This window comes from Cavia porcellus, unplaced genomic scaffold, assembly GCF_034190915.1.
Source record: "Cavia porcellus strain 051 isolate PalLab524CR breed Dunkin Hartley unplaced genomic scaffold, mCavPor4.1 scaffold_26, whole genome shotgun sequence".
NCBI lineage: Eukaryota > Metazoa > Chordata > Mammalia > Rodentia > Caviidae > Cavia > Cavia porcellus.
The window spans coordinates 25,937,677-25,947,033 of NW_026947509.1; positions in this window are offsets into that span (position 1 = coordinate 25,937,677).

Sequence of the window (9,357 nt, forward strand, 5' to 3'; positions counted from 1 at the left end):
CAAGGATTTCATTTTTTAGATGCTATTGTAAAGTGTGTTTTCCTGTTTTCTCTCTCTGTGGGTTTGTTGCTTGTGTACAGGAATACTACTGATTGTTGAGTGTTGACTTTGTATGTGACTACCCTACTGAATTTGGATATTAAGTCTAAAAGTTTTTGGCAGTATTTTTGGGGTCTTTTACGTAGAGTATCATATCATCTGCAAATAATGTTAATTCAACTTTCTCATCTTTATTCTTCTCACTTTTTCCTCGTGTCTAATTGATCTGGTGAATGTTTCCAGAACTATATTGAATACGAGTGGTGATAAAGGACATCCTGATCTTGTTCCTGATTTTAGACAAGCTTTCAGTTTTTGACTGTTTAATATGATATTAGCTCTTGGTTTATTCTAGATGGTTTTAAAACATTGAGGTTAAGGCCATGTATTTCAATTTTCTGTAGGATTTTTATCATGAATTAGTGTTGGACTTTGTCAAATGATTTTTCTGCACCTATTGAGATGATCATGTGACTTTTGGTTTGGGTTCTGTTAATATGATGTATTATATTTTTTTTAAAAAAAATTTATTGATTTGCATGTGTTGAACCATCCCTGCATCCCTGGGATGAATACTACTTGGTCATGATGATTTACCGTATTTGATGATTTACTGTATTTGCCAGTAGCTAGTTAAGGATTTTTGCATCAGTGCTCATTAGAGCGATTGATCTGTAGTTTTCTTTCTTGGTTGGGTTCTTCTTTAGTTTTGGAATCAGGATAATACTTGCTTCCAGGAATGACTGTGGAAGTAGTGCTTCCCTTTCAACTTCTTTGAAGAATTTCATCATTAGAGGATTAGTTCTTCTCTAAAGTTCTTATGGAACTCAGTAGTGAATCCATCAGTTCCTGGGCTTTCCTTTGTTGGTAAATCTTTAATTACATTTTCTATTTCACTGGCTGATATTGGTTTATGTAGTGTTTGTTTTTCCTTGATTTAGTTCTGGCAATTTGTGTCTAGGAAAATGTCCATTTTTTTCTGTTTTCCATCTTATTAGAATACAGGTTCTCATAGTAGATTTCGTTGATATCCTGGATTTCTGTGAAATCTGTTGTGATTTTCCCCTTTCATTTCTAATTGCTGAAATTTGTATTTTTTCTTTCCTCTTTTTAATGAGGTTGACTATTGGCTTATCAATTTAATTTATTCTTTCAAAGAATAAACTTTTCAATTCATTGAGTCTTTGTATTGTTTTCTCCATCTTTATCTTATAAATTTATGCTCTTATTTTCTTATTTCCTCCCTCGTACAAACTTTGCGTTTGATTTGTTCTTTTTCTAGAAGTTTGAGGTTCAACATTAGGTTGTGGTTTTGGTTTTATTTTTATTTTGAAGGGAACAAAACAAAGCAATAAAATGGAATAAAACAAAGCAATGAGAACAATATTGGATTTCCAAAACAAGAAAGAAAGAAATTCCCTATGATTGCTATAGTGCATAGCTCAGACTACCAGCTTTAGACCTGCAAAATCAATCAGTCAATACAAGCATGAAGTTGTTTTTGTACTTCAGTTGCTAACATCCCGGCCTGTGTTCCTATAAATTAGCAGGTTGCCGATGGTGGTGGTGGGTTCTCTTCTTGTCTTCCAGCCAAGGACCAGATGCTTATAGGAAGGCAGGGTGTTGACTTTTTGGTTCTCTTCCCAGCCCACGTGCTAGGTTGTTTATTTGAGCTCATTCTGTTTTCCTGATGTATGAATTCTTCACTATTAATTTCCCTCATAGGACTGCTTTCATTGCATCCTATAAGTTCCAGTATGTTGCACCAGCATTATCATTTAATTACATACATCATTTAATTTTGTCTCTAATTTCCTCTGTGGCTTATTGGTTGTTCAGAAGTGTGTTGTTTAATTTCCATGTGTTAATATAGGTTTTGTGGTTTCCTTTGTTGTTGATTTCCAGTTTCATTGTGCCATGGTCAGATGGTATGCATGGGATGATTTCAATTCCCTTACTTAAACATGTTTTGTCAGATAATACATGATCTATTTTGGAGAACATCTCATGTGCAGTTGATAAGAATATGTAGTATGATACTTTGGAGTGGAACACTCTGTAGACGTGTGGCAAGTATATTTGATTACAGGCAGTTTAATTCTAATATTTCTTTGTTGATTTTTTTTGTTTAGTTGATCTACCCATTTGTGAGAATGATACATTAAGGTCCCCCATTACAATTATGTTAGTGCTTATTTAGTTTTTCATGCCAGTTAATATTTGTTTTATGTAGTTAGGTGGACCTGTGTTTCATGTACAAACATTCATGATTGTTTTCTCTTCTTTTTGGAGTTTTGGCTTACTGAATATTTAGTGACCTTCTTTCATTAGTTTTGGCTTAAAATTTGCATTGTCTGCAAATGGAATAGCTATCTTTGCCTTTTTCTGTGTTCCTGTGGCATGGAGAATTGTTTTCCATTCTTTGACTTTTAGTCTATGAACTTCTTTTTGAGTTAAATGCATTTCTTGAATATAGCACGTTGTTGTATCTTGCTTCTTGATCCATTCTGTCAGTCTGTTTCTTTTGGTTGGTGAGTTGAGACCCTTTACACTGATTATAACTGATATGTATTGGCTTTTATTTTTCATGTTGTTTCCTTGTTGTTTGTTCTGTGTATTTCTGCTCATTTAATTGCCTGTCCTGCCTGGCAGCTTCTTTCTACTGTTGTTTCTGTTTGTGGTCTTCATTATTTCTTTCTAACATATTTTTCAGAGCATTCTATAGAACTGATTTGGTGTCATAAATGTCTTAAGTTATTTTTTGTCATGAGAGTATCTTATTTCTCCATCAATTTTGAAAGATGCTTTTGTGGGGTAAATTAATCCAGGTTGCAGATCATTTTCCTTTAGAGCTTGAAATACTTCACTTCAATCTCTTTTTTTAGGGTTTGTGTTGAGAAGTCTGCTGTGATTCTGATTGACTTTTCTCTATAGGTGATATGTCTCTTCTCTGTTTTTAATATTTTGCTCTTGTGCTGAACTTCTGGAATCTTGATTATTATACGCCTTGATGTAGATTTATTTAGGTCATGGCTATTTGGAGTTCTATATGCTTCATTTATTTGTATGTCAAATTCTGTATCCGCGTTTGAGAAGTTTTCTGCCATTATTTCTGTGAAGAGGTTTTTAAATGGTTTTTGCACTGTCTCCAGCTTTCTCCCTGACTCAAATCAACTTATGTCGTTCTTTGCTTTATTCTGCAGCTGTTGGACTGATTTTTCATGGTCTCATGCAATTTTTAAAATACCTTTCTTTTCTTGATCACTAGTTGCATTCCTGTGTTCCAGATCTGATTTTCTACCCTCATCTCTATTCAATGTGCTGCATATACTTTCAATGGAGTTTTTAATCGCCTGTATTTCTGCTTGGATTTGTTTCATTAATTTCACTGCTTGCCTGTGTTTAGCATTCATGGTTTCTTTCCATCATTTTCCTGAATTCCTCTAATTGTTTATCTGTATATGTTTTATGTCTTATTGTGATAGTCATTTCTTTTTGAACCTTAGAAATTATTTTCTCTATGATTTCTTCCATTTGTTTTTTCAGTTTGCTGCTATCATTTCAGAGAGTTCCATCTCTTGGCTTCTGATTGCCTCAAGCTCTTTGTATTCTGGCCTTGCCCTACATGGGCCGGACAGCTGGGATTGCATATTTGCTTTTTTGTCTGATCATTTTTATTTTGTCTTTTTGTTTTCTGAGTTTTCTGAGCTTTTAGATTTTTGACGTTAGATAGCCTTACCACTGATGTCAAGGCTTTCCTAGGAGATGTCTGACCCTCAGGATGTCTCGTGTAGCTGGTACTGTCATCCTGGAGCAATGGGGGAAGCACATCACTTGATGGCAGCACTGTCCTGGGCCAACGTAGAAGTGCAGAGTATGGACTTACATTCCTTTCTGTTTCATTTTTGATATTATCAATTTATACCTTTTATACTATTTAGAGTTTTATAAATTTAATAGTTGATTTGTGGATTTCTTGCAGTTCTATTAAGTTTTGTCTCATGTACTCTGAGGTTATACTGTTAGGTGCATGCACATTATTAAGGATTGTTATCTCCTCTTGGACAGTGGACCCTTTATTATTATGTAATGTCCCCTCATCCTTTACTATTTTCTTTACTTTGAAGTGCACTTTGTTTGAAATTAGCATAGCTACTCCTTTCCTTCATCTGGTATTAGCATGGAACTATCTTTCCCACTCCTTCATTTTTTAATGTGCTTGCATCTTTATATTTAAAATGTGTTTCTTTGAGACAACATATAATTGGGCCTAATTACTTTTATTCACTTTGATAGTCTCTGCCATTGGAATGGTAGAGACCACCATTCCACTTGCAATGAAAATAATGATTTAAATAATTGGATAAATACTTACATATTTTAGCAAATATATTTATTGTCCCACCTCACTGGATCTTTTCTTTGTCTACTTTTTGTGGCTTTAATTTAGCATTAGGTATGATTACATTATCTTAGTATATTAATTATACTGCACTTAAAATTTTTAATTGCTCTAGAGTGTATAATTTTTATTGTAAATAAGTGTATTAGTTTTTATTACTGTACAAATAAATGAGTGCTGTGTTTTGTATCTCAAATATACCCCAAAGGCCCTTATGCTTAGAGACTTGGTCACCAGTCTGTGACAATCATGGAAGTGGTGGAACCCTTAGGAAGGGGACCTAATGAAAGAATGCTAGATAAATGAAGGTTTACCTTTGAAGGCAATACTGAGACCTTGTTCTCTCTGTCTCTCCCACCTCTTTATCTCCTTTCCCTCCCTGTCTTTCTCTATTTCTGGCTGGTCAAGAGGTAAGTACATCCCCCACTTTGTGATAGGATTCCATCTGTTCTCCTATGTTACTAAAAATTAAAAAGGAAGAAAATAAAAGACAAAATATTAATTTCATTTTAAGGAATTCATCAGGTTGAAAAAAATAGGCTTCTGGACTTTATTATTTTAGTCCAACTTCCCCATTCTGAACTGCATTCTGTATATATATGTAGGTTTCTTTATTGTTCCTCCTGAATCTGAAGCAAGTTGTTGTTGCTGGGGTTGAATTCCTCTTGGAGTGGGTAGTTCATTATAATATTATATTTCTTGGGCTTTGGATAGCCTACATGGTATTTGAGATTCCCCAGTGATTGGTTGTTAATCTTGTGGAATTTGTTCTCATCTTTAGGGAAATATTTTTGACATTCATTAATTTTTAACCAAATAAACTTTGTATTTATAAAAAATTCCTAAAGACTTCTTTAAGTAGATGCCTGATTGTTGCTGCATACTTCTGAGCACTTTTATTATGGAACATTTCAAACACACTAAAAATAACTAGATTATTTGTAGATGACATGATACTCTACATAAAAGAGCCCAAAAACTGTACCAAAAAAAGGCTTCTAGATTTAATAAGGAAACTCAGTGGTATAGTTGTATACAAAGTCACCACTCAAAACTTGTGTTACTGGCACACAAGTAACAAACCCACTGAGAGAGAAATTAGGGAAACAATATCTTTCACAATAGTATGGGAAAAAGTAAAATACTTAGGAATCAAACAAAGGAAGTAAAAGGTCTCTACACAGAAAACTACAGTAGTCTGAAAAAGGAAATGAAAGATCATATCAGAAAATGGAAAGATATTCTTTGTTCTTGGGTAGGAAGAACCAACATAGTGAAAATTGATACACTTCTAAAATTGTTACACAAATTTAATGCAGTCCCAATGAAATTAGTATACCTTACAGAACTAGGCGGGGGGTGGGGTGAGTATCACAATCCTTGACTTGAAATTACCTACAAAGCTACTATGATAAGAACAGCATGGTACTTGCAAAAACAAAGAGAGGAAACCAGAACTGAGGCCCAATAGAACAAATTAGAAGATGCAAAAACAACTCTAAAATCTCTCAGTTACCTTATCTGACAAAGGGACCAAACATCTTCACTGGAAGGTAGTCTCTTTAATAAATGGGGCTGAAAGTACATTTCCACATACCAATGACTAAAACTAGACCCTTGTCTAGCACCGTGAATGAAACTAAAAGCTAAATAGATCAAAGATCTAAATGTTAAAATTGAAATGTTAAATCTGCTGGAATATAGGTACAACTCTTGAAGACATAACTATAGGCAAAGACTTCATGAGCAAAACTGCCTACATGGGAAATACTTCAAAGAATCAACAACTAGGTCTCATCCTACCAAAAAGCTTTTGCACAGTGTAAGAAATCACCAACAGAGAGAAAAGACAACCCACAGAGTGGGAAAAATTTCAATTAATTTTTCCTAGGAGAGAGGACTTACATCTAGGACATATAAAGAACTGAACAAAATCAGACCCTCTAAACTCAAAGATTCAATCCAAAAATGGGCATCTGAGATGAATATGCTCTCCTCAGAGGAAAGGAAATACAAATGGCAAATAAATATATGAAAATAATGTTCAGCATCACTGGTCATTTGAGCAATGCAAATTAAAACAATGCTGATTCCATGTAACTCCAGAAAGAATGACTGTTATCAAGAAGTCTAACAATAACAAATGCTGGAGGGGCTGCAAGGAAAAAGGAAGTCTTCTCCACTCTTCAAGGGAGTATAGACTGGTACAACCACTGTGGAAATTAGTGTAGAGGTTCCTCAAAAACATTAGGACCAGAGGTTCTATTTGACCCAGCTATTCTGCTTTTGGGCATCTTCCTAAAAAAATTAAAAGCATCAAACTACAGCAATATATGTGTGCACCATGGTTATAGCAGCACAGTTTTTAATACCTAAATCTTGGAAACAACACAAATGCCCATCAATTGATGAATAGATAAAGAAGATGCAGAATTTCTATACAATGGTGGACTACTCAATCACAAAGAATAAATGAGACAATTCTAAGTAAATGGATGCACCTTGATACCATCTTCTTACATGAAATAAATTAGACAAACACATGCAAATATGGCATTGCCTCTCTGGTATGAGAAACTGAAAGTGTAAATAAGAATTAACTGTCTAATAAATATTGTAAAATAGCAAGAAATTGTTCAAAAGAAAAGGGGAACTGGGAGTAGGGAGCGTGAAAAGAACAAAAGGAAAAGAGAAAACAAGAAAAGATGGATAAAATGGAAACAAAACTTTGTAAATAAGGAGGGGAAGAGGTCCATCACATATAGATTTCCTATGATGAAAGTGATTGCTGTGTACATCTAAAATGTAGCAATAGAAAACTCGGCGCCTGGCCTTCGGTGAGCGGAGGAGGAGCTGCGCGGACCCGGAGCCGCCTGCAGAGGCCCCGTCCTTTGTCTGGAGGAGGAAGGGTCCCGGGTTCCTGGGGCACCTCGGCCCGTACCCAGCCGCGCCTGGCCTTCGGTGAGCGGAGGAGGAGCTGCGCGGACCCGGAGCCGCCCGCAGAGGCCCCGTCCTTTGTCTGGAGGAGGAAGGGTCCCGGGTTCCGGGGGCACCTCGGCCCGTACCCAGCAGCGCCTGGCCATCGGTGTGCGGAGGAGGAGCTGCGCGGATCCGGAGCCGCCTGCAGAGGCCCCGTCCTTTGTCTGGAGGAGGAAGGGTCCCGGGTTCCGGGGGCACCTCGGCCCGTACCCAGCAGCGCCTGGCCGTCGGTGAGCGGAGGAGGAGCTGCGCGGACCCGGAGCCGCCTGCAGAGGCCCCGTCCTTTGTCTGGAGGAGGAGGGGTCCCGGGTTCCTGGGGCACCTCGGCCCGTACCCAGCCGCGCCTGGCCTTCGGTGAGCGGAGGAGGAGCTGCGCGGACCCGGAGCCGCCTGCAGAGGCCCCGTCCTTTGTCTGGAGGAGGAAGGGTCCCGGGTTCCGGGGGCACCTCGGCCCGTACCCAGCAGCGCCTGGCCGTCGGTGAGCGGAGGAGGAGCTGCGCGGACCCGGAGCCGCCTGCAGAGGCCCCGTCCTTTGTCTGGAGGAGGAGGGGTCCCGGGTTCCTGGGGCACCTCGGCCCGTACCCAGCCGCGCCTGGCCTTCGGTGAGCGGAGGAGGAGCTGCGCGGACCCGGAGCCGCCTGCAGAGGCCCCGTCCTTTGTCTGGAGGAGGAGGGGTCCCGGGTTCCTGGGGCACCTCGGCCCGTACCCAGCAGCGCCTGGCCATCGGTGTGCGGAGGAGGAGCTGCGCGGACCCGGAGCCGCCTGCAGAGGCCCCTTCCTTTGTCTGGAGGAGGAGGGGTCCCGGGTTCCTGAGGCACCTCGGCCTGAGCCCAGCCGCGCATAGCCATCTGCGTGCAGAGGAGGAGCGGGGTAGATCCGGAGTGCCCGCAGGAGGCCCTTCCTTTGTCTGGAGGTTTGTGGATATCTCTGCAAGCAGGGAGGGATCACAGGCTCCTGAGGCACTGCGGTCTGTGGTGAGTACCCTAACCCGGCTGCGATCCAAGAGCTGTGGATCTACCAAGGGGCAGGTGGGTGCACAGTGTCCCTGAGGCCCAGCTTGTCTGGAACCGCGGAGTTCTGACCAAGCAGAGAAGGGCCATTGGTTCTGCAGGCCCAATGGCCTGGGGTAGAGGGGTGCCAGAGTCTCAGTAGCTGCAAACATAGAAGGGGATTTTCAACAGATCCTGAGGAGGCTTTCAAATAACACTTGAAACACAGAAATATAGGAAAATGACAAAACGAAAGACCAAATTACAACCTCAAACCTCCAGCCCAACTCAGGAAACCCTAGGAGAAGTGTATTTAGAAGAAAATATATCCCATCCTCCTCATATATTAGACACAATAGCTACTGAAGTTGACAAGCAACTCCAGGAAGCTTTAAAGAAATTCAAACTCGAAATAATTTCTCAGATAAAAGAAGAAATGATAAAAGAAATGAAAGAGATTCTAAATATGTCTAAAGAAAACACAGATAAAAAATTGGAGGAATTAAACAAAAAGATAGAATCCCTAGACGAGCAATATAAGAAACAAACAGAATACATAATGCAGATGCACAGAGATATACAGGAAATAAAAAACTCCACTGAAAGTTGTAAAAACCGCCTTAATGAAAGTGAAGACAGAATTTCAGACCTTGAAGACAGGATTGCAGCAAGTGAACAGGAAAGGAAAGATCTTTTAAAAATAACAAGGAATCAGGAAATAACAATTCAACAACTGCAAGATGATGCAAAGAAGAATAACATAAGAATGATAGGGATTAATGAAAAAGAAGGAGACAACATAAAGGATATCAAGAGGATATTTAGAGAAGCAATAGCTGAAAACTTCCCAAGCATGAGATCAGAAACTGACATCAGGATCAGTGAAGCATATAGAACTCCAAATAGTCATAACCAAAATAAAACTACACCCAGACATATAATAATCAC